The following is a 24,551-nucleotide window of genomic DNA, read 5'->3' on the forward strand; positions in this document are numbered from 1 at the left end:
CCCCCCCCCCCGCCTCTTCTTCTGCCCTTCCCCCAGCTCATCGTGAACTTTCTTTCTCTCTCTAAAATAAATAAACTAACTAACTAACTTATTGTATACCTACCATGTGCCAAGCACTTGACTAAGTTCCAAAACAATTTTTTTTGGCTGAAAGGATTATTATAGTCAACAAGATGGCAGAAAAATTTGGGGGTCTCCTCAAGCAGAGATGGAACACATGGGACTACTGAAGTGACTCCCCTCTGCTCCAGGGCCCAAGCCTTCCCAAGAAGAGCGGCCATAGGAACAGGTCAGGAGTGGCTGATGTCAAAGATGTCTCTGAGGCAGAAGACACTTAATAGAGGGCTTTCAGGTCCCAGACACTGTGTTACCACAAGACATAAGAAGCCGAGATCCCTGAGTCACTGCTTGGAGGTTATGAAGTGAGAAGAGCGGTCTGATTTTATGTAACCCCGTTACAATACAGGCAGTTGTACCGGGAGAATGACAGACAACAGTGCTTGTCTGGGAAGCTTTCCCCAAATTGGCCGTCTTCCTCCCCACAGAGCTCATCTCTTCTCTACAGGGTCTCCTGAAGCACCTTGTCTGAGTTTCTACAATGGCACTTCTAGTGGAGGTTTTGGGGTCAGTCTTCTCTTGGGTGGTGAGCTCCTTAAATGTAGGGCTTAATACAAGCCCATCACTCAGGTGCTCAAGAAACTGAGATGACTCAGTGGGGAAAAGGAGGAACAATGTGTAGCTTTGAACAGAACATCTAAACCGATGGTAAGATACCCAAGTGGTCCTACACCACCAGCATTTTAAATAAGGGCTTCAAGCTTGGGTAAGACGTCAGAAGTGATTTAGGCCATCAGAAAAGTGTCAACACTGAGAACTTTAACAGAAGAAGAGGTCCTGCTGATCAAGATCGTGGTAGGTAGCCAGGCACTGCGCCGAGCTCTTGTCATCTTTAATTAAAAAAAAAAAAGTTTAGGGGGGTAGGGGCAGAGGAAGAGGGAGAGAGAGAATCCCAAGCAGACTGCCTACTGAGCCCGGAGCCCCACGCGGGGCTTGATCTCACGACCCCGAGATCATGACCTGAGCAGACACCAAGAGTCGGATGAAGAACTGACTTAGCCACCCCGGCGCCCCTCATCATTATTTTACTTCATTCTCCGAGCAACCCCAGGAAGTAGTGATTATTATTGCAACTTCAAAGACGAGGAAGCTGAGACTCTGGTCATATATGGTCACATACTGGTAAGTTGAGGAGCTAGGACTCACATAAAAGCAAGAGCAACACAAGAAGCATAATCATAAACATAAAAGACATTGAGTTACTATTTATTGAATACTTAGGATGCCCCAGATAATTTAGTATTTTTTTTAAACTAAACTCTACGCCCAACATGAGGCTTGAACTCCTGACTCCAAGAGCAAAAAAAGTCGCATGCTCGACCAACTGGGCCGGCCAGGCGCCTCTCATTTAGTACTTTCATACACTTACATCTTGCAGCCATCCTACGAAACAGTATCTACAAAGGCACAAGTATAGCTCTACTAACCAGCTAAGCTCTTAACCACTACGGCTTTAAGTAAGCTTCTGGGGACACTCACTATTAAAGGGCTAGAAAGATAATAATTTGCAAAAACACTTTACAGTTTGCAAAATGATTTCACGTATCTTATATCATTTGATTCTCGCAATGTGGTGAAGAGGGATGGGCAAGGCAACCGTTATGATACTCAGTTGAAAGACAGGAATCTGAGACTCCAAGATACAATCAAGATTAGAACGGTCTTCTGACTTCTAATCCAAGCCTCATTAAAAGCACAGGTAGAAAAGAAATAATACATAGAAAGGCTGAATGTTAAATGATGGAAATAATATAATAAATACTAACTGAAAGGAAGTTTATGCCAATTTTTTTTAAAGATTATTTACTTATTTACTTGAGAAAGAAAGACAGAGATAAAGAGAGGGGGAGAGAGCATGAGCAGGGAGGAGAGAGAAGCAGGCTCCCAGCAAATCAGGGAGCCTGCCACAGGGCTCCATCCCAGGACCCTGGAATCACGACCTGAGCTGAAAGCAGATGCTTAACTGACTAAGCCACCCAGGTGCCCCAGTTTATGCCAATTAACATGGGATAAAATAGATGCTAAGGCAGGGGTGCCTGGGTGGTTCAGTTGGTTAAGCGTCTGCCTTCAGCTCAGGTCATGATCCTGAGTCCAGGGATCGAGCCCTGGGTCAGGCTCTCTGCTCAATGGGGAGTCTGCTTCTCCCTCTCCCTCTGCTCCTTCCCCCACTAGTGCTCTCTCTCACTCTCTCAAATAAAGAGAATATTTTTAAAAAATAGACGGTAAGGCAAAAAGCATTAAAAAGATAGTCACCATACGATGATTTGAAAATGTGCTACAATAATAATTTGTTTGCTAGAATAATGCAATAATTCTAAATCTGCATATCCCAAATAAGAAAAGCTTCAAAATACATAAAGCTAAACTTGACAAAACTATAAGGAGAAACTGAAAAATCCGCATCGGGGCAAGAGAGTTTTAATCCATCTTTTTAAATAATTGATAGATCCAGGAGCACCTGGGTGGCTCAGTTGGTTAAGCGTCTGCCTTTGGCTCAGGTCATGATCCCAGGGTCCTGCGATTGAGCCCCGTGTCGGGCTCCCTGCTCAGCGGAGAGCCTGCTTCTCCCTCTCCCTGTTGCTACCTCTGTCTCTCTCTCTCAAATAAGTAAAATCTTTAAAAAATAATAATTGATAGATCAAGCAGACAAAAAATAGTATTTGTACACGTGTGTGGATATCAAGCTTGTTAAATAAATACGCGTGTGTGTATTGGAGAACACGAATTCTTTTTGAGCATACAAATTTACTACATATTAGGTCTTAAGGCGAGTCTCAAAACATTTCAAAAAATGTGTGCTACAAAGACTGTATTAACTGACCCAAATGGAATGAACTTAGAAATTATCATCACCAACAAAAAGTTCCACCCATGTGGAAATTTTAAAACACACTTCCAAATAACTTAGAGGTCAATGAAAAAAATCTTCATGGAAAATTTTTAAGAACCAGAACTAAATGAAAATCAAAATGCTATATTGTAAAACTTATGGAATGCCTACATTCAGACCCAGCATTTCCACTTCCAGGAACCTACCCAGGAGAAATGACAGTCTATGTCCACAAAAGACTTGTACAAGGATGTTCACAGTTGCTTTATTCATGGTAACAATGAAAAACTGGAAATAATCCAAATGTGCATCAACAGAGAATGAATCAACAAGTAGTATATACCCATCTGTAAATTGGAATAAACTCGGTAATAAAAAGGAACAAATTAATACATGCAACATGTACTGAGTGATGAAAGCCAAACACAAAAGAGTATATACTGTATGACTCCATTCAGATGAACTTCGAGCCAAGTATATTTCTAAACTGAGTAACTCTGGTGCCAAAGGGTAGACGGATCCATAATGAACCCCATGGCCATGGAACTTTCTAGAATGATGGAAATGTCCTATATCTCAGTTTGGATGATGGCAACATGGGCATTTACATTTGCCAAAACTAAAAAAACTGAAGATTTTAAGATCTGTGCATTGTATGATATGTATATTCAATAAGGAAAGAAACATACAGGATGCAACTTACAAAACACTTTGTAGGGAAATAAATAGTCTTAAGTGGACATATTACAAAAGAAATACATTCCAAATTGATCAACCAAGCTCAGAAGTTAGGAAGTTAAAAAAAGAGCAGCAGAATAAGCCCTAAGAAAGCAGAAAGGAGAAAGCAATAAAATAAGAGCAAAAATTAATGAAATGAAAAGAAATCGTAGAGAAAATCAAGAAAGTCAAAAGTCATATGCTCAAAGCACTAACAAAATAGACAAAACTTAGGTAGTACTGATCAAGAAAAAAGTTATAAATAAACAATGTTATAGATTTAAAAAGTGATATATTTAAGACTACTGCTGAGGATTTTTTTTTTAATTTATTATTTATTTATTTGACAGAGAGAGAGAGAGAAAGCACAAGCAGGGGCAATGGCAGAGAGAGAGGGAGAAGCAGACTCTCAGCAAAGCAGGGAGCCCCACACAGGGCTTGATCCCAGGACCCTAGGATCATGACCTGAGCCCAAAGGAGACACCTAACCAAATGAGCCACCAGGTGCCCCTACAGCTGGCTTTTAAAAATGAGAAATATATGAACAACTTTATGCCAAGAAATTTGAAGCAAACTGGAGATATTACAGAAAAGTATAACTTACCAAAACTAACCCAAAAAGAAAGAGAAAAACCTATATAGTCCTATATGCAGAATAACAACATATTTTATTACCCGAACCAGGACATCTTTACAAGTGAAAGGGGGCATTATTCATAAATACACCAGGGACTAGACAAAACCGGCATTAGCCCAGGCAAACCAGGTTGCATAGTCACTTTACCTATAGCCATACACAAAATATAAAATCTTCCGAAAAAGATGAAACCAGGTCTAGAAGGTTTTCTAGGAATTCTTGACCAAACATTCATAAACGCATCAATTCCAATTTTATGCCATTTTTCCTTAGAAATTAAAAAATAAAGAAAACTTCTCAACTTATTCAATGATATTAGTAAAATCATAATTCCAAATCAGCTAAATATAGTATGAGAAAGAAAACTGACAGGTTAAATCATTTAGGAGTCGATCCTGATCAAGTTTGTTCAAAATATAACCAGACCAAACCAAACCCAGCACTACATTAAAAAGATAATATAGGGGCACCTGGGTGGCTCAGTCGATTAAGCATCTGCCTTCAGCTCAGGTCATGATTTCAGGGTCCTGGGATGGAGTCCCTGCTCCCTGCTCAGTGGGGAGTCTGCTTTTCCCTCTCCCTCTGCTCCTCCCCTGCTTGTGCTCTCTCTCTCTCTCTCTCAAATAAATAAATAAAATAAAATATTTTTAAAAAGAAATAAAAAATAAAAAGATTATATCATGTGACAATTCAATTTATCCCAGAAATGCAAAGAAAGTTTAACATAAAAATATTAATGTAATTTATAGCATTCACAATGAAAAAAGAAAACACATGGTATCATTTCAATAGATGTAGAAAAAGCATTTGATAAAATTCAACACCTGTTAAAAAGCATTTACCAAAAACCTATAGCAATCATTATTATTAGTCAGGAACCCTAAGAAGCACTTCCTTCCGAGGGATGGGGGGATGGGCAAAAGAGTGAAGGGGAGTGGGAGATACGGTTTCTAGTTATGGAAAGAACAAGCCACACAAGTAAGAGGTCCAGCACAGGGAATATAGTCAATGGAGCATAATAGTTGTATGGGGTCAGATGGCAGCCGCCCCTGTGGTGAGCGCAGCATAACCTACGAACCTGTTAAATCACTACGTTATTTACTTGAAATTAATGTGATCATGTGTCAACTATACTTCAATTAAGAAAAATGGGGAGGGGGTGACTGGCTGGTTCAGGCCAAAGAGCATGTGACTCTTGACCTCAGGGTCCTGAGTTTGAGCCCCACATTGGGTGTAGAGATTACTAAAATAAATAAATAAATAAACAAATAAGTAAGTAAATAAGTAAATAAACAAACTTAAAAAAAAAAGCAGCATTTCCTTCAAACTCGAGAACAAGTCAGGAGGCCAGCTGTTCCCGCTTCTAGTTGACATTACATTGGAGCAACGGCAGAAAGCAAAGGAAAATAAATGCAAGGTACAGAATTAGAAAGAAACAATAATGTCATTAGTAATAGATGATGTGACAGTTTGGATAGAAACCCTTCAAATCCGTAAGTTACTAAAATTAATTAGGACAATGATCAACAAAACTGAGTATGTCTGCAGTGTTTTTTGGAGAGAGGACACCAAAAGGGAAGCATAGGAAATGTCCATGGAATTACTGATGTTGTATTTAAGTTGTAGGGTGGGTATCACAGGTTTAGTTTTATTACACTGCTTCATAATTTATATATATATAAATAGGCAGATAGATGCATTTATAGTCTTCTGGATCATATAATTCATTATTCAATTTAAAAGTTTAAATAGGGGTGCCTGGGTGGCGCAGTCGTTAAGCGTCTGCCTTTGGCTCAGGGCGTGATCCCGGCGTTCCAGGATCGAGCCCCACATCAGGCTCCTCCGCTATGAGCCTGCTTCTTCCTCTCCCACTCCCCCTGCTTGTGTTCCCTCTCTCACTGGCTGTCTCTGTCAAATAAATAAATAAAATCTTTAAAAAAAAATAAAATAAAATAAAAGTTTAAATAAAATGGTTTTTTTTACTTTCTATATTACACCTTTATTAGTTGTTCTATCCTTTTAGAATGTAAATGTCAAAATGTCTGTATTTGGAAGAAAAAAGTGATTAAAGAAAGAAAAAACAAAAGCCAATGAACAGAGGCTGGATGGGTTTGATGGATGGGCTGATGGGTGGCAGTGAGGGGGGTTAATAAGGCCACCTCCAATTAACGTCAGGACAAGGGCTCAGTCAAGGTCTGAGAAGAGGCTGGGAGATTCGGGGGGCGGGTGGCGGGAGGAAGACCGATAGCAGTGACCTTTAAGAGGGCAGTTTTTATAGGCTGGCAGGAGGCGGGGCCCAAAAGCAGAGGGTTAAATCGTGAATGAATAAATAGCAAAAAACTGGAAACCACCCAAAGGCCTAACAATCAGGGCCTGGTTAAACAACCATAGCACCATTCATAGGAGAGATGATGCTGTGTCCACACACAGACGGGCTTACAAAATTAGGTGACGTAAAACATTTCAGGACACAAGATAGCATTTGTGCCGATTACAATCATGAAAGGACATGCGTGTGCAGTGAGGCGCAGACAGGATTGGACAAGATCGAGTCATGTTTGCAGACGCTGTTTTAAGGCTAGGGGACTTCTTTTTTCTTTTTTGGAATGCTGGCCATCAACAAACAAAAACATGTCGTGTTTCTTTAAAACCCGAAGAATGGCTGTTGGAGAGATGGACGCAGCAAGTGAAGGCCCCTCGGTGGAGAAATGTGCTGGTGCCAGGAAGGGGTGCGATGGCACAGCAGCCGGACGCGTGTGAAGGGCTTCGGACCCCAGCTGCTGGGGGGAGGAGAGGGAGTGGCCGTCTGTTTCCTTGACAGCCTCGATTTCTTTTAATTAAAAAATTAATAATCTTCCTTTTCGCAAATTCAGCCTAGAAGTGTGTGTGTGTGTGTGTGTGTGTGTGTGTGTGCGTGGGTGTGTGTGGAGAGAGCGAGCCCTCAACCCCATCCCTACTCCCCACTGTTAATAGTTGAGGGTAGCTTTCCGGAGCTGTACCATTTTCTATTATGTGCAGCTCACTGATTTTTAATTACAGAGGGAGATAGGCTTTCTCAAGTATAGCATCAGAGGAATGAAACAGAGAGACGTCCCATCCTCCAGAGCTAACTTCTGTTGGGAAATGTCCTTCCAGACTGTTTCGTCTGTGTGCGTGTAAATGCCTATATATATTCAAGTGTGGCTTTATGGTTGGTTGTTTTTACAAAAGCAGGGACATTTCTACCCATCGTGGAGCGGTTTCACTCTACAATATGTCATGATGGATCACTCCCAAGTCACCACATAGAGATGAACCTCATGCTTGACTAGCTGCCTAATACCCCCCAGCATACAGATGAAAGGTAAGCTTCAGAGAACACAGGGGCATCACTTTCCCTATGACCGGCAGGGAAGGAGGCACAGAGACAAAAGATTCAAGATGGCGGGAGGCATTGCTTGGAGGCCGACTGCTCCTGGGAGCAGGAAGCAAGCAGACAGAGAGGGTCTTCTTTCTGCCCTCTTCTCTTAAGCCAGAGTCCCATCCAAACCCAGCTAAACCACACAGAACTGCGGGGGCGGGGGGGGGGGAAGGGAGGTTATGATTTGAGCCTGAGCGATAAGGCCACCGCTGGGGACCCAACTTCCTTGAGTGACCTGTTCTTCCCCCAGCAGTGGCTAGGCTGAGCCCACTTATCAGAAATCTTCAGGGGGGCTCAGAACAGCAGTTCTATAAGTGGGGTCCCTGAGCCAGCAGAAGCAGCATCAACTGGGGAACAAGCCAGACAGGTGAATTCCCGGGCCCTGGGTCCTATGAATCTCTGGGAGTGAGTCTTAGCAATCCCTGTTTAAGGGGAGGGGCACCTGGGTGGCTCAGTGGGTTGAGGTTGAGCGTCATGCCTTCGGCTTAGGTCGTGATCCCAGGGTCCTGGGATCGAGGCCCGAGTGGGGCTCCCTGCTCGGTGGGGAGCCTGCTTCTCCCTCTCCCTCTGCTGCTCCCCTTCTTGTGCTCTCTGGCTTGCTCTCCATCAAATAAACTAAAAAATCTTAAGAAAGAAAAGAGAAGAGAAGAGAAGAGAAGAGAAGAGAAGAGAAGAGAAGAGAAGAAAAGAAAAGAAAAGAAAAGAAAAGAAAAAAAGAAATCCTCCATGGGGATGAAGATGTAGGGAAGGCAACTTTGAATACCTTCGTTAGAATGTGGTTTTGAGTTTGACCCTCCCCACCCTAGTCTCCTAGGAGAGGCAGAGAAGTCAGCCCAGAAGAGGATGGGTTGGCCAACTTCACAGTTGGGTCTTCTCTGAGTTTAGAGGCTGTAGGTGTAGCATGACCTAGGTAGTCCCTGGAGCTGCTCTCCCCTCCATATGACACCACCCCCATCTCACCACGTCCCCTTCTTTAAAAAAACACCACAACAGAAAGGGAGGGTGGCGGTGCAACCCACTGCTTTCCACTTTCCCTTAGGGCGGCCCCTCCCAGTTTAAGTAACTCCTCCCCTGGGGCACTGCCCTTCGACGGATGAGGGCGGAGGAGGCAGAGGGGAGAGCAGCTTTGAAAGTTGGGGAGGAAATGGGATGTGGCTTCAGTGTGGCTGGGTTGGGGGAGGGAGTTGCAGGGAGAAGAGAAAGGGAGAGGAAGAATGTCCTCATTTCACCCAGCTGCTTCTGCCTGCACCTGTTCAGCTGAGGCCTGAGGAAGGACACCAGTAAATGAAACACAGCCCCACCCAGTCTAGAGGGGCCCCTTCCCACACTGTCATGGGGCCCGGGTTAACTGACAGGAAAACTGTGAATGGGTTCAGGTGGCTGAAATGAGGGGCTAGGGGAAACAGCTGGGCTGCTCCAGGGAGTAGAGCAACTGTCTTCTGTCACCCCCAGGCTCTCAGAGTTTTGGGCAAGGGGTGGAGGGCTGGCCCAGGTGGGGACCCGTCTGAGACCAGCAGATCTCTCCCTCGGACGCTGAATGGGACATCACTGCGCAGACGGAAGTCTCAATAGAAACAGGCCACACCCAACTAGAGCGGGTTCCTGTTGTTAAGCCCTACAACATTCCACGACGGTCTTCAGTTACTCGAGGGGCCATTGCCTTCTCTTAAAAAACAGAATTGACTTTATTTGTAGATCAGTCTTAGGTTCACAGAAAGAGTGAGCTGTGCAAAAGTGACGGGACATTTTAAAATCTCCTCTTGGTCTGTCCCCCTGAGAAACACACAGCAGCAGTTCATCCAAGCAGTCAACTGGTCAACCAATCAATCAATCGCTTTATACACATCCAATGAGGGCCTTCGACAGCAATTCTCAAATTTATTAAGAATCAAAAGGAAGCTGATTAACGAGGTAGGCTCTGGGTCTCCCAACCAGAGATTCTGATTCAGGAGGTCTGGAGGGAGACCCCAAGTTGTGTATTTTTGATATTTTTGACACACTCCACGGGAGATGTTGATATATTTGACACACTGGGCCCTATGCTGAGAAAGCTAGGACTGGTGTAGGGTACAGGGCCAGAGGCTCTGGCGGGCATCGAGGAAGCCGTAAACATAAAAACCCAAATCCACCCCCCGCAACAAAAAAACAAAAACCCAAATCCCATTCCCCATCCCCACCCGAGAACTGATGACACAGCATATGGATCAATGTAAACTGAGGCAGTGGAGGATGATGGGTGCTCATGGGCTCTGAAAATGTCAGAGAGGGCCACTGACTAGAATGCTCATGGCACTGAGTCCCCTTCTAGAGCAGCCAGCAAAGACTCCGGAGCGAGGAGGAAAGAAGCCGGGAAAATGTCCGATAATCGTTTTGTTGTGAGGCCTTGAGTAAGATAAGCCTTCTGTGCCTCTATCTCCTCATCTGTAAAATGGGGCTCATGACGGTCCCTCGTAGGTAGGCTTAAAAGAACACTGCGTGTAAAGAGTTTAGAGCCGTGCCTGGCACATAACAAGCCCTGGGTAAATGAAAGTTGTCAGCGTCAGCTCAAAGAGGGGCCCCGATTGGCAGAGAGGAGTGGAGAGGGCCGGAAGAAAGCCTTGAGTCTGGGAGAAAGCAAGCACCCTCTTGAGGACGATTCGTGTGGTCGGAACAGAGGGGCCACGGGTAAGGAAATGCAGGATTAGGCTGGAAAGATGAGGTGAGGGGTACTGAATTATGGCCCCCAACATGATACGTTGAAATTCTAACCCCCAGTACCGCAGAATGTGACTTTATCTGGAGTACGTTGTTGCAGATGTAATGAAGATGAGGTCATACTGGAGTAGGGTGGGCCCTTCACCCGACATGACTGGTGTCCTTATAAGAAGAGACACAGAGGGAAGATGGCCACGTGAAGACAAAGGCAGATCAGAGTGACCCAGCTACAGGCCAAGAAATACCTTGGGATACCAGAAGATGAAAGAAAGAGGAAGAACCCTCCCCTACAGGCTTTAGAGGGACATGGTCTGCTGACACCTGCATTTTGGACTTCTGGCCTCTGGACCTGTGAGAGAGTTCATTTGTGTTGTTTTAAGTCACTCAGTCTGTAGTCCTTTGTTATGGCCGCCCTAGGAATGAACAGAGGGGGCATTTGGATTCCATGTGACGGACAGCATGGAGCCACTGTGGGATCTTCAACAGGGAAATCGTTCTTGATGAATAAACCAAAGAAACATGAAGATTCGTATCAAGACCTGCTCCCAGTCTTAGCCCACTTTTTAAAAAGCCTTTGCTTAAAAAGTCTTTTACCCAACCATAAAAATGTTGGATGTCATGAAAGACAAAGAAAAATTAAGGAACCATGTGAGGTTAAAGGAAACCTACAGAGACATGACAACTGAATGTAACCTATGATCTGACTCTTTGTTCTTTGTTGTTTTTGTTTTGATTTGTTTGGGCTATAAAGCGTGTATCATTGGCACTATGTATGTGATGTATAAATGAGGTCTGTAGATACTAGCATTGTGTCGATGTTAATTTCCTGGTTTTTATCATTCTATTGGGGTTATGTAAGAGAAACCCTTATTTAAGAGTACATACAAAATATTTAGGAGTGAAGGGACATAGTGCCTGCAACTTATATTCAAATAATGCATTAATATACCAGATAGAATGATAAAGCAAACGCGATGGAATGTTAATGTGTGGGAATTCTGGGTGAAGACTATATGAAGATTTTTTGCACAATTCTTGTAACTTTTCTCTATCTGAAATTGTCAAAATAAGAAGGTGAGGGGAAAGAAGTGCATTGACTGATCCTGTGACTTTCCTACTGAACTTTCTCTAACCTTCTGAAATTGCTAAAGCCCAAATCTGGACACTGAGCTAATGGGATCAGAGAAAGAATTCGGAGCACTTGTGATTTCTACACGTTGGGATTCTACTTACGCCCTTGGTGATTACAGGCTATTAAAATATGGTTAATTAATGTGGAATTCTCTACAACACAAGTTATTTGCAAAAATCCTTTTCTCATTCACAGTATTACCTGGGACTAGAAGGAGCCATGCATATGTAATCCAGATTCATTATGTCCTCATTAATACCCTGGGACAGATGAATGCAGGCTCTTTTTAAACACATTTGGAAATGAGACTCTCACCCTCTCTCATAGTCCATTCCATTACTGGTCAGTTCTGACCATTAGACAATTTCTCGACCTACTGAGCTGGAACCTCCCTCCCTGACACAGGATGACATACAAGTTCCAGTGTGTCACCGTCCTTCTAGAATGCAAATGCAATATTCCAGGTCCAGCCTGACAACCAGAAAGCAGAGAGTGCTTGCTCACACAGCCTCAAATGGAATTAGGCTTTTTCAAAACTGAATTACACAGCTGACTCATAATTAACTTAGACTCAACTCCAACCACAGTTTTCTCCTTGAACCACGGTTAACAGCTATTGGTTATCACCACCCAACATCACATTACGTATCTGAGCATGCTCAGGGTCAGGCCCCACCACTAGAATGTCAATTTCATAAAGACAGGGGCTTTGTCTTGTTCTGACTCTCCAGCACCTAAAACAAGTCCCGGCCCATCATAGACACTTTCGTTGTTGTCGTTTTTGTTAAAGATTTTATTTATTGGGGTGCCTGGGTGGCTTGGCTGGTTAAGAATCTGCCTTCGGCTCAGGTCATGATCCCAGGGTCCTGGGATCAAGCCCCGCATCATCAGATTTATTTATTTATCTTGGGGGGGGGGGCACAGAGGGAATGGGAGAGAGAATCCTAAGCAGGTTCCACGTTGAGGGCAGAGCCCGACACAGGGCTCGATTTCACCACCCCAAGACCACAACCCAAGCCAAAACCAAGAGTTGGACACTCAACCAACTGTGCCACCCAGGCGCCCCATCACAGACATCCAATAGATACATGCTGAACAAATGAATTCAGCATAGCCACAAGATAATAAGCCGTATCTTGTTTATCCTATACTTGTTTAATTTACTTAAAATTCACACCCAGTCTACCAACAAGAGGAACTTGAGGTGACTTGCTTTGCAGAGGACTTTTAACTTCAGGGCAAACTTTGTTCTTGTTGGAATTTATATTTTATTAAATTTACATCCTTGTTTACAGTCAGTTGAGATCCCTGGCTCTCTCAACCAACATATCAGCTGTCCCTCCAAGTGTCAAGCCATTCATTCAAGAATGACTCTCTGCGGGGCGCCTGGGTGGCACAGCGGTTAAGCATCTGCCTTCGACTCAGGGCGTGATCCCGGCGTGATGGGATCGAGCCCCACATCAGGCTCCTCTGCTGTGAGCCTGCTTCTTCCTCTCCCACTCCCCCTGCTTGTGTTCCCTCTCTCACTGGCTATCTCTCTCTCTGTCGTATAAATAAATAAAATCTTTAAAAAAAAAAAAAAAAGAATGACTCTCTGCGACAGCCACACTGGTCTCCTCGCTATTCCTCAAATCCTCCAGGAAGGTTCTAGTCCCAGGATCTTTGTTTTGGCTGTTCCTTCCCTCTGCTGCGTGTCCCCTGGCCCCAGCCATATCGCCAATTCCGCACCTTCAAATCACTGTTCAAATGCCACCTTCTCAGTGCACCTGACACTGGTCATCCTATTTAAAACTGTAAGATGTCACCCTCTCCAGTGCTCTCCCTCCTTACCCAACTCTATATTTTTTGTCTTGTCAGTAGTTCTTATTACCTTTTAATGAATTTTATGACTTTGCTTAATTTTTTGTGCATACCACTCGCTGTCTGTCCTACTACTCTTACCCCTTGTTATACAAGGGAAAGTTTTTTTTTGGGGGGGGGGTTGCCTGTTTTGCTCAGCGGTGTATCCCAGGTGCACAGAACAATGCCTGGCACATAAGAGATGTCCAATAAATATTTGCTGAATGAATGAATGGACAACTTGCTCTGGACCCAGGAAGGTATACGACACCAAGACAGGACAGACCTCCCTCTCTCCAGAATGGCGCCAATCTAGGAATCAACTCCCTCCATGTACAGCTTTTCAATCAGTAAAACACAATAAAACAAAACGCCATTAATAACCCTATTTCAGGGCGCCTGGCTGGCTCAGTCAGAAGAGCATGGGACTCTTGATCTCAGGAGTTCGAGCCCCACGCTGCGGTAGAGATTACTTACGTAAATAAACTTTTAAAAATATTTTAAAGAAGTAACCCTATTTCAAAAAATATTTTAATGACATTAAAAAATGCTCATCTTATATACAACCAGGCCAGTGGGGGGTACAGCACATGATCTCAATTATAGGAAAATAACTGTCTACATAGAAACAAGACTGGAAAGAAATATACCAAAATGTTAACAGTGATTATTTCTGAGTATGGGATTATGTTTCATTTTCGTTTTCTTCTTCATATTTTCCAAAGTTTCTAAAATAAGCAAGTATTTTTTTGTATGGGAAGATTCTAATATCTGGATATTTGTTGACCTTGCTGTTACACTTAGCTACATATGGCCTCATTAAGGCAGTGAGAACGCAGGTGACAGCCTCCTGAAATTGACCCCGCCCTCAGAAAGTGTTCATTCTAGGAGCGCCTGGGTGGTTCAATTGGTTAAGCATCTGACTTTGGCTCAAGTTGTGATCTCGGGGTCCTGGGATCAAGCCCTGCAGTGGGCTCCAGGCTCAGTGGGGAGTCTGCTTCTCCCTCTGCCCTTCCCCCGATTATGCTCTCTCTCTCAAATAAATAAAATCTTTAAAAAAAAAAAAAAAGGAAGTTTCCATTCTAGTTAATGTCAGTAACAAACACATACACACATTCACTTTAATCCTAAGACAATTCTATAAGGAAGGCACCATGATCACCTTCATATTATAGTTAAAGAAATTGGCTCAAAGAGGTAAAACTAACTTGCTCACTGAGCCCAGTCATGGATCTGAGCCTGGATTTTGAACATTCCAGAATGGACGCTCTTAACCACTCCACCATACTCTACAAACCAAACTAGCAGCTCCCAAGGAATGATGACACAGAATGAGTGGGGTGAGGGCTACAATGGGAAAGGTGCCTGCTATACAGCACTTCGTTTAGTTCTCGAAACTACCCTGGGAAAAACATGTTATTTTCTTTTTCTTTCTCTCTTTTTTTAAAGATTCCATTTATCCATTTGAGAGACAGAGAGCACAAGCAGGGGGAGCAGCAGGCAGAGGGAGAGGGAGAAGCCGGCTCCCCACTACTACTACTACGCAGGCCTTGGCATATATTTGACAGTAAAGTCTTTTTGTTGAGAGGTTATGTAGGTGTGAAGAGCCCAATGCAGGGCTCGATCCCAGGACCCTGGGATCACGACCAGAGCCAAGAGCAGACACTTAACCAACGGAGCCACCCAGGCGCCCCAAACAGGTTATTTTCATCTCCCTGCTATAAAGGAGGAAAATGAGCCTCGGACAGGGGTTTGGACTTCTGCTGTGATGCTTCCAGCTTCCTAAACCCTTTGCCCTCCAGTTTTTTCTGCAACCACCATGGGGATAGTGACAGCTGCTACCTCTCTGACTATCGGGAAGTACCAAGTGAGAAACAACAGATTCAAATACAACAAGAGGTTCCAAACACTAATCGCCGTGCCCAGCATATGTTAATGCTTCGAAAATATTAGTTACTGCTGGTATAGATCCTTGATTCCGGAGTTCACACTCTTTCAACTGCAATAAATAGGCTGACCTGCTAAGTGGGCAAGGGAGACGGATGAATTCGCAGTGATGCCATCAGGACATGTTTGGTAAATGAATGGAATCTCAGGGGAAGTGCCCTCCGAAGGGGCCTGGATGGAGCAGCATCCCACTAGGTGCAGGAGGGCGGGGGCATGCTCCGAAGCACAGAGGGGCTAGCTTTGTGGCGCAGACGCTGGCTCTCTCCTGCTCCGCAGCCTGCTCCTCTCTGGCAGCTCTCCGCCTCTGTTCCCCACTGTGGCCTTCCGGTTCTCCCGCCCCTCTGCTGTGGGTCCCTGGCCTCAGCTGTTTCCTTAATCAGGGCCCCACAGCCTCTGCAGCAGGGAGTGGGAGCCCCTGCCCCTGGGATGGCCCCTGATAAACAGCTGGAGCCCTTGGTCTCAGAATCTGTCACCTCCAAAGGAAAAGCAGAAACAAACCACCAGAGCTGGGGGGATGGTTGATAATAAGTCACATTGCAACGGGGGCTCCTCCGTTCTGTCCTCCGGCCTCTGCACCTGGGGCCTCAGAGCAGCAGCGCCTTCTCCCCACAAAGCCTTCCTTGACTGAGCCCTTGCCCCCCACCCCTTGCAAGCTCCCATTGCATGCAGCACAAAATCCATCCCTGCTGTTTCTTACATTAAGTGGAATCTGTGCAGGCCTTGGGGTCTCAACCAGCTTGGGAGTTCCAGAAAGCAGGCATTTTGTCTCGTGGGCCTAGCACAAAGCTTAGGAAATGCTGAGCAAACCCTGCAAACAAGTAAAATACGGGAGGACTACTACGCAGGCCTAGGCATATATTTGACAGTAAAGTCTTTTTGTTAAGACGTTATGTAGGTGGAAGTCAAGGCCTGGGAATTTTTTATTCTTCCAAAATAATAATTAGCATTTTATATTTTGGCCATAAGATGTTCGCTTGAGAGGCAAGTTTCACTTGACTGGAGAGATCTAATAATGCAGTTTTCCTTTAGTTTTATATGTGCAAAACAAAATAAAAAAGATATCTCCCACTACTTTTTAAAAACATTTTAACACGCGGGGCACCTGGCAGGCTCAGTTAGTAGAATGTGTGAGCTTTAATCTTAGGTTTGTGAGTTTAAGTCCCACATTGGGCACAGAGATTACTTTAAAAAATGCTTTAGGGGCGCCTGGGTGGCACAGCGGTTAAGCGTCTGCCTTCGGCTCAGGGCGTGATCCCGGCGTTATGGGATCGAGCCCCACATCAGGCTCCTCTGCTATGAGCCTGCTTCTTCCTCTCCCACTCCCCCTGCTTGTGTTCTCTCTCTCGCTGGCTGTCTCTCTCTCTGTCAAATAAACAAATAAAAAATCTTTTAAAAAAAATGCTTTAACTAGGGGCGTCTGGGTGGCTCAGTTAGTTAGGTGTCTGCCTTCGGCTCAGGCCATGATCTCAGGATCCTGGGATCTGGGATTGAGTCCCCGCATGGGGCTCCTTGCTCAGCGGAGAGCCTGCTTCTCCCTCTCCCTCTGCCTCTCCCCCCACTCGTGCACTCACTCGCTCTCTCTCAAATAAATAAACTCTTTAAAAAAATACTTTAGATATTAAATGTTAAGGTTTTAAAATCATCTTGATTAATCAATGAGATAGTTCAGTCATGTTCTAAAATGTACAGATCAGATTTCTGGGCGGTTGTTCGGCTGCAGTATAACTAGACCACGTGTTACTGGGATGGGTTTGTTTTGTATGTCAGATATTTAAGTATATTTACATAGTATAAGAAAAAGTTCTGTAAAAAAAAGAGAAATGCAACACTGGGCATGCAAACTGGCTCTAACTTTGTAAAAATAAAAGCGACTGCACATAAACAATATTCTCTGGCCTGATTTTAAAAGAATCCACCTGAGTATATATGAACAGAGAAAATGGTTCAGAAGGACACACTGACCCCCACCACTGGCTTTCCCGGGGAGGGGGGACTTGGAGAGCAGGGCGGACTTTGCTGCTGTGCCTCTTCTCCTCCCTGTCTATCATCTGTTCTTAAAATGATAAAGCTTGTTTTACTTTTATAATTATAATTTTTCATTAATTTAATACATGTAAGAACGAAATATAAAAATTAGCTATTTAAAGAGCTGTTTACATAACTGCTGACAATTATTTAAATAATAAAGCTATAAGACCAGAAAGAAACTTACAGAATGTAAACCAAGGCTGTCTTTGGGGGGCAAGAACTACAAACACTTTTCCTAACTTTCCCAGTTTTCTCCGTTGTCCAACTTTCCTATACCGAGCAAGTATTTATTTTATCATTGTTGCAAAACTTGAAAAATAAAGGCTGAATGAACAAATGACTATACGAATGAACGCATGACTTTCCCAAGCCCTGCTGTGTCCACATGTGACCCAACATGCAGGAGATTCTTGGCTGTCTCTCTGTCCTCCCTCGCTCTGCTGTGTGGGTCAGGCCCTCAGTAGGACCCTGTCCACACATGTGGATGGTTCAAGCCTCCATCCACAGTGCCCTCCCCAGATCTGGACACTGGCGCGGCGGCAGTGGGGGCAGGAGCAAAAATTGCTGGCTCTGGTCAAGGCGGTCGTGGCTCCTGCCACACCCTGGCCTCTGCCTTCCAATGTCCCCAGCGACACCCATTCCCTCCTAAGACTGCTCAGCTCTCCCAGAATCTTCCCCTCACCGCCAGCCTTCCTGACTCGCCCTTGCTTCAGAAGGCCCACGGCACAGAGTCTGTACGCTATGACTTCACACGTGCAGTCTTTCGTTGTGTCCCCTCACGCATTTGTCGGACCCGCATTTATTGAAGGGTATCATATGCAGTGATGGGCACTGCTGGGGGACAAGCCCTGGGGCCAGGCGGGTCATCCTGTGTACAGACTGAGTTAAAGAAGGGTGGAAGGCAACAAAGAAGCAGAGCTTGTCCTCTAGAAAGGACAAGAAGCTCCCCCGCACATAACATCCCCTAGGACAAGCCACCCAGGAGGTGGGCTATGGGGGCAGGAGCAGCCAAGTGGATTTATTTATTTATTTTCCCTAAAGATTTTATTTATTATTTGTCAGAGATAGAGCACAAGCAGGGGGAGCGGCAGGCAGAGGGAGAAGCAGCCTCCTGATGTGGGGCTCGATCCCAGGACCCGGGGATCATGACCTGAGCTGAAGGCAGATGCTTAAATGACTGAGCCACCCAGGTATCCCAACAGACAAGTGGATGTAAACTGAGCCTTGAAGAATGGCCACCTTTGGACAGGGTAGACGGGAGGAGCCTAGGGGGTGTTCCAGGAAGGGAGGACAGTGAGAGAAAAGTGATGGAAGCAGGGGCAGCACAGGGTGGGTCAGGCACTCTTAGTGGCAGGAATTGAGTTACAAAGGTTGATCGTCGGTCAAGGGGCTAGAAAGGTGGGTTGAGCCCAGACGCTAGGAGAACCAGAGCACCACAATAAGCTGAATTTGATTTCCCAGGTCCTGGGAAGGCTCCGCTGGCCTTGGAGCAGTGGCGCTGTGGAAACGCGCAGTGATCCAGGCAGGTGCTCCTGAAGGTCTGGGGCAGGCAGGCAGCCACAGGAGTAGGTAGGAGGCGCAGAGAGGAAACCGCAAACTCTGTTCCCATGTGCGCAGTGTGTCCTTAAAGGAAGAAACTCACTTGCGTTGAGTGCTGACTACGAGCTCATCATTATTCTACCTACTCCAATCCTCGAAACCGTCCTGTGAGATGAGATCGCGTGATCCCACAGATTAAGTTGCCCACGGTCATCCTGCTAATGAGCAGTCCTCCGAGCGATCTGAATACATAGGCCAAGGTGCCCTTTCTCCATCTCACTTTCTTTTATCGGTATCTTTTCTATTCACCAGCATCTAGCACCCTGTGGGTTCAGTACCCGCTAGGACGAGTGGGTGAAGAAATGAAGGAACAAATGATCGGATCCCAGGGTGGCAAAGAAAGCTTCTCGGCACATATAAAAAGGGTGGAGGTGGGGAAGAGATGTAAGGGTAAATGGAAAATAAAACAATCGTTCTGTGACCACTTCCTCTGGGGCCGGGTCTCGGTTTTCAACAGCGCGCAGCAGGCACCTACAGTCTGGCACGCGCACGCGCACACACACACATAAAGAGCTATTTATTTACTTCCTTTGTGAGGGGTAAATAAAGATCAGATCAAAACAGGCCCCCCCAAACTGCCAGGGGGTCTTCCCCAGGTGTTGATGCAGCACTTGGCTGAGAAAAGTCACAGGTGGCCGCCCGCTCATGTCACCCTACCTCCCTTTATGCACGTGTGGGTCTCGTTCACCAGCGAGGCCTCACGTGCAGGGGGAAATAGGGGGTGGGGTGGGGGGAGGAGGGCAGGGCAAGGCTTCCTCTCTCCTCCACTGCAGGCCAGGGCAGCCAAAGGTACCCTGTGCCCACAAGAGTCAACAGTGGTACGGCATGGATGCTGACCCAAGAGCTGGTGCGGGGCGGCGGGGGGGCCCTGCTGGGCCAGGCAATCGACCCTTAAGGGGCTGAAGGTTGCAGGGAGTTGCTGATCACTGGGCAGCGGGTATCCGATCCTCATTATTCGTGGATTTTGCATTTGCAAATTTGCCTACTCACTAAAATTTGTTTGTAACTCCTAAATCAATACTCGGGCCGCCTTCACGGCCATTTTCGGACATGCACAGAGCCGTGAAAGATCTGAGTCACCTACTCTTAGCTGGGGTCACACAAGGCACGCTCTGCCTTCTTGTTTCAGCTCTCATGCTGTAAGAAGTCTAGTTAGTGCCACCTTTTCCACATTTTTTGCCCTTTTGTTGGTTTCGCTGTTTAAAATGGCCCCCAAGAGGCGCCTGGGCGACTCAGTGGGTTCAGTGTCTGCCTTTGGCTCAGGTCATGATCCCAGGGTCCTGGGATCGAGCCCCACGTCGGGCTCCCTGCTCAGTGGAGAGCTTGCTTCTCTCTCTCCCTCTGTTGCTGACCCTGCTTGTGTGCTTGCTGTCTCACTCTGTCAAATAAATTAAAAATCGTTTTTAAAAAATTAATCAATTTTTAAAAATGGCCCCCAAGCGTAGGGCTGATGTACTGTCTAAAGATTCTGTAACGTGTCAGAGAAAACACGTGTGCTGGATAAACTTTGCTCAGACACGAGTTACAGTGCCCCTGGCCATGAGTTCGGTATTAATGAATCAACAATATATTTTAAGTAAGCGGTCTTTAAACATAAACAACACATGAAACAAGATATTCTATTAATTGGTTGACGAAAACATTGTGACCAGGGGCTCCAAGGAACCTGACCCTGTATTCTCCTAGGAGCAATGGCTCAGTATTCACTAAATCAGTGGTCACAGCAGCTTCATGGAACCTAACTACCGTGAAGAAGGAGAATCGACGATATTTCAAAACTATAATATTGACAGCGTATCTTTGGGTGCCTGTAAGATGCCAGGTGACACCTCCTCGATCCACCACCCATCATCGACTGAATACCTGCTAAGTACAAAATCCTACACTAAAAGCCAAAACTCTATATGGAAAGCGGACAGGGCCCCGCCCTCCCACTGACCACAGAGATAGGGGCGTGTAACTCCCAGGCTTTTATTTATTTAACTGGACCAGATCCCTGGGTCTATTTATTTTTTAAAGATTTTATTTATTTGTTAGAGAGAGTGCACTCTCGTGTGCACACAAGATGGGGGGGAGGGGAGAGGGAGAGACAGAATCTCAAGCAGACTGTGTGCAGCTCAATCCCCCAACCCTGAGGTCATCACCGGAGCTGAAATCAAGAGTCGGATGTTTAACCGACCCAGCCACCCAGGCGCCCTGTAGATCCCTGGGTTTATATACCAGTGTTGGGGTCTAAAACTTCTGTGTTTTCATCATAATGGCAAACACCTGGATCATAACAATAGCTGAATATTTGCTATGTGTCAGTCACTGTCCTAGAGACTGAGCCGGCCAGGCGCCCCTGCCGGGCACTGTTCTAAGTACCATGTGTACAGGAAGCCTCCTAAGGACCCTGCGAGGTAGGTATTAGTGTTGTCCTTATCTCACAGATAAGGACACTGAGGCACGGGGCCGGTAGAGAGTGAAAAACTCACCAGGACTACATAGTCACTGGGTGGTAGAGACAGAGGGGTGACAAGAAAGGCAAGAAGACAGACTGCATCCTGGGAGGATCTCAGCCCTCCCTCTGATGAAGAGGGGTTCCTCTCCTCTGCCATGCCACTGGCATTGTTCCATAGCAAGAGAGTAAGAAGTGACACTGGAAGGCCCCTCAGAGGTCCAGACAGGAGCAAGCAGGGCCTGAACTAGGCCAGGCCTCAGGAAGAAAGTGAGAGAGGGCAACCCAACGCAGGCAGGCAGAGGGCCTGGGACAGGCCCTGAGAGGAAACAGGGAGCCAGGGCAGCTCTCTGGGGAGGTGAAGGCATGGTGCCTCCCTTCCTGGGCTAGTTGGGGGAACCGCAAGGCCAAGAGGGGCCCAGAGAAGAGCCTTAGAGACCAAAGGCCCCCACAGAGGAAATGTTCCCACACAGATTTCCACTTCTCACACTACCCCCTTTCCTGGAGCAAAGTGATACCGTTGGTGAGCTGGGGTCACAGGGCCCCAGTTGGATGGGATCCCACCCAACCTGGAGCATTGGAGGAACAGCCAGGGTTGGAGGAAGGGGGTGAGGGAAGTTATCTCCCCTTGGCTCAGATGAGAAGTCACAAACCTCACCGACTGAGAAAACACGGATTCCACACTGGTATGTGAGAGAGAAGTGAAACCGCAACTCCAATGCTGCTCACCCCCCTCCCCGCTGGCGCCCCCACCCCCTGCCCCAGCCCGCAGCGCGCCCTGCTGCCCCAAGATGGCAGGCATCCGGCGCCAAGGCAAGGGCCTGCCCCGTGCTTTCATGGGCACGTCGGAGCCCTGAGCCACAAAGCTGGCTCTCTCAGAGCTGCGATAGCCTAGCCTGTCCTCAGCAGGGGACCAGGGAAAACTGAGGGCTTATCAGCTCCATGAGGCAAGGAACCGTGTCTGCCTTGTTCTTTTCTCTTTTGCCCACACTGAGCACAGGGCCAGGTGGATCCATGGTAGGCGCTCAATAAACAGACACTGAGCGGGTGGATGGGTGGATGAGCGAGTACTGGACCCAGCAGACTGCCTGCCAGCATCAAGCCACCAGGAGTTTCACGTGGTTTTTGACAAAGCTTGACCTCCTGCTTCTACTCCGCTTACTTTCCATCTGTCTCAGAGACTGAGACTGGCCCCGAGAGCTCTGGAACTCTCTGTATCTCTCACCCTCTCGATGTCTCCGTTTCCTGTTGCTCGAGATAATTATTACCTCACCGAAGTGTGAGGATATGACCCTTCCCTATGCCTTCCGAGAACAGAGGGCCCCCCAAAGGGGTGAATATGGTGCTCTTGAATGAAGCTCCCCCTGATCCTATAGGGCTAATGGGACAAGGGCTCCCTAAGGACTTCCCAGAGGCTTCTGGTCAGGGCAAGAGAGAATCAAACCCTCTACCTTGGGCCAGAGATGAGGCAGTCCCGGAGACGGTGCATTCGTCAAGGGGGTACCAGCCCCTCTGCCTCCCGCCTCACCCAGACAGAAGTCCACCTGAGAACATTTCTCTTAGAGGTTCCCCATGGAACACCAGCCTCACCATGTGACATCAGCTCTCTAGGCCCCTGCCCTTCTCAATCCACTGACGAACATTGTTAACTGCCGCCCCTCCCCCGCAGAATCCAATTCCCATTCCTGTACCCTACGAAGAGCCCCAGTATACATGATTCCCAAACTCTCTTGCAGTTCTCAGTGTGCCAGGTGACCCACTTTTGGCTACAGGGATAGGTGATCTGTCCAGTTTAGGTCATGTCCTGAAATGGAAGGGCAGTGCCTCTCCTCTTCCTTTTCTTCCCACTGGCAAGGTCTTGGACCCCGGACCCAGGAGACATGGTGGCGTGCTGCCTTCAACATCCCAGGGTGTGGAGAAGTGACATCATGGGAGGAGCTTGGGTCCTCAACACTGTCAAAGGTTCAGATCCCCCACCCAGACTTGTATGTGAGAAATTTCCATTTTGTTTCAGCCCCTGATTTTGGGAGAGCTCTGTTTACAGCACTCTAGCTCCCTGCCAATGCCTACCCCAGTTCATCTTCGGTGCCAGGATGCCATTCAGTACAAGGTGCGTGAGGGGCCTTCTTCCTCACGGGTTCAGCTCCAATCACCTAACTCCATGAGGTCTGCTTTCCCAAGGGCCCGAGAGGACCTTCCAGGTCCCCAACCAATTCATGCAAAATGGAGGCAGGAGGTAACGCCTCTCTCCCTCAGGATACACACTGTCTTCTTCCCTCAAACTGACCATTTCTCAAACTCTATCGACCTTGTGAGAAGAGGCTCTTCCACGCTCGGGGAACCGCCACACCTTGTCAGGACAACCCTGTCCTACGGGGAAGATGGTGAGGAGGAGCTGGAAATGCCAGGGGTTCGATCTGGGCCTGCATCTTCTCTTTCCCGCTTATCAGCCTTGTCGCTGTAGTCAATCTCTTAGCCTCTCTAGCCTCGGTGGGATAATAATCATTGTTTACAGGTTTGTGGAGGGAAGTCAAGGTCATCCACTTGTCAAGTCCCTGGCCACGCACCTGGCACACAGTAGGTGCTCACTGAGCTGTGGCTGCTGTTACCCTGGAGGTAAGTGTGGGAATACTGGGCGCACAGCCAGAGCAGAGCCCTGACCCACGTCCCCTGTGAGGGGCAGCGGCAAAGGGAAGGGGGAGTGCGCGGGAGGGGAGAGGCAGCGTGGCAGGTGAGAGCAGGGCAGAGCAGGGAGAGGGCGGAGGGCCCAGCTGTGCTGTCTATCAGCTGCCTCCAGCTCACACTGTCCCTGCGCCCATCTCACCCATCTCCACCCAGCACTCCTGCCGGGGTTGGCCACCCTCACCGCCGCCACCATTGTCCCCACACTGTCAGCTGCTGTTTCTTGCCTCATCTTCCTTCCTGCCCCTGATAGGGCAGAAAAAAGGGGACGGGAAGCAGCTGCCTTGCCCAGCAACCTCCCTACCCTATAGGCTGGAACGGCCAGGGGTGGTGGTTGAGAGCCTGGGCTTTGCTGACAGACAGGCTGGGTTCCTTCCCCCTGCTCTGGTCCTTAAGAGCTGGTGACCTCAGCAAGTTATGTGGCTTGTCTAATCCCTCAATTTCCTTGTCTGCACAATAGGGATAATCGGGCTGCTGAGAGGAAGGCATGAG

The 24,551-nt window shown here is 46.8% G+C and overlaps 1 protein-coding gene and 1 long non-coding RNA gene across 3 annotated transcripts in view; both read right to left on the reverse strand.

Annotated features, from left to right (window-relative positions):
- The window catches only part of CCND3 (cyclin D3), an 89,953-nt gene that overhangs the window by 50,375 nt on the left and 15,027 nt on the right, over positions 1 to 24,551 (reverse strand). The gene's annotated exons all lie outside the window — the stretch shown is intronic.
- On the reverse strand, positions 14,082 to 16,576 carry LOC121105705. The gene is made up of 2 exons (XR_005838323.1): positions 15,014 to 16,576; positions 14,082 to 14,330 (listed from the first exon to the last, which is right to left on the reverse strand). It is a non-coding gene; the product is annotated as an uncharacterized LOC121105705 (long non-coding RNA).

This window comes from Ursus maritimus, unplaced genomic scaffold (assembly GCF_017311325.1).
Source record: "Ursus maritimus isolate PB19 unplaced genomic scaffold, ASM1731132v1 scaffold_29, whole genome shotgun sequence".
Lineage (NCBI taxonomy): Eukaryota > Metazoa > Chordata > Mammalia > Carnivora > Ursidae > Ursus > Ursus maritimus.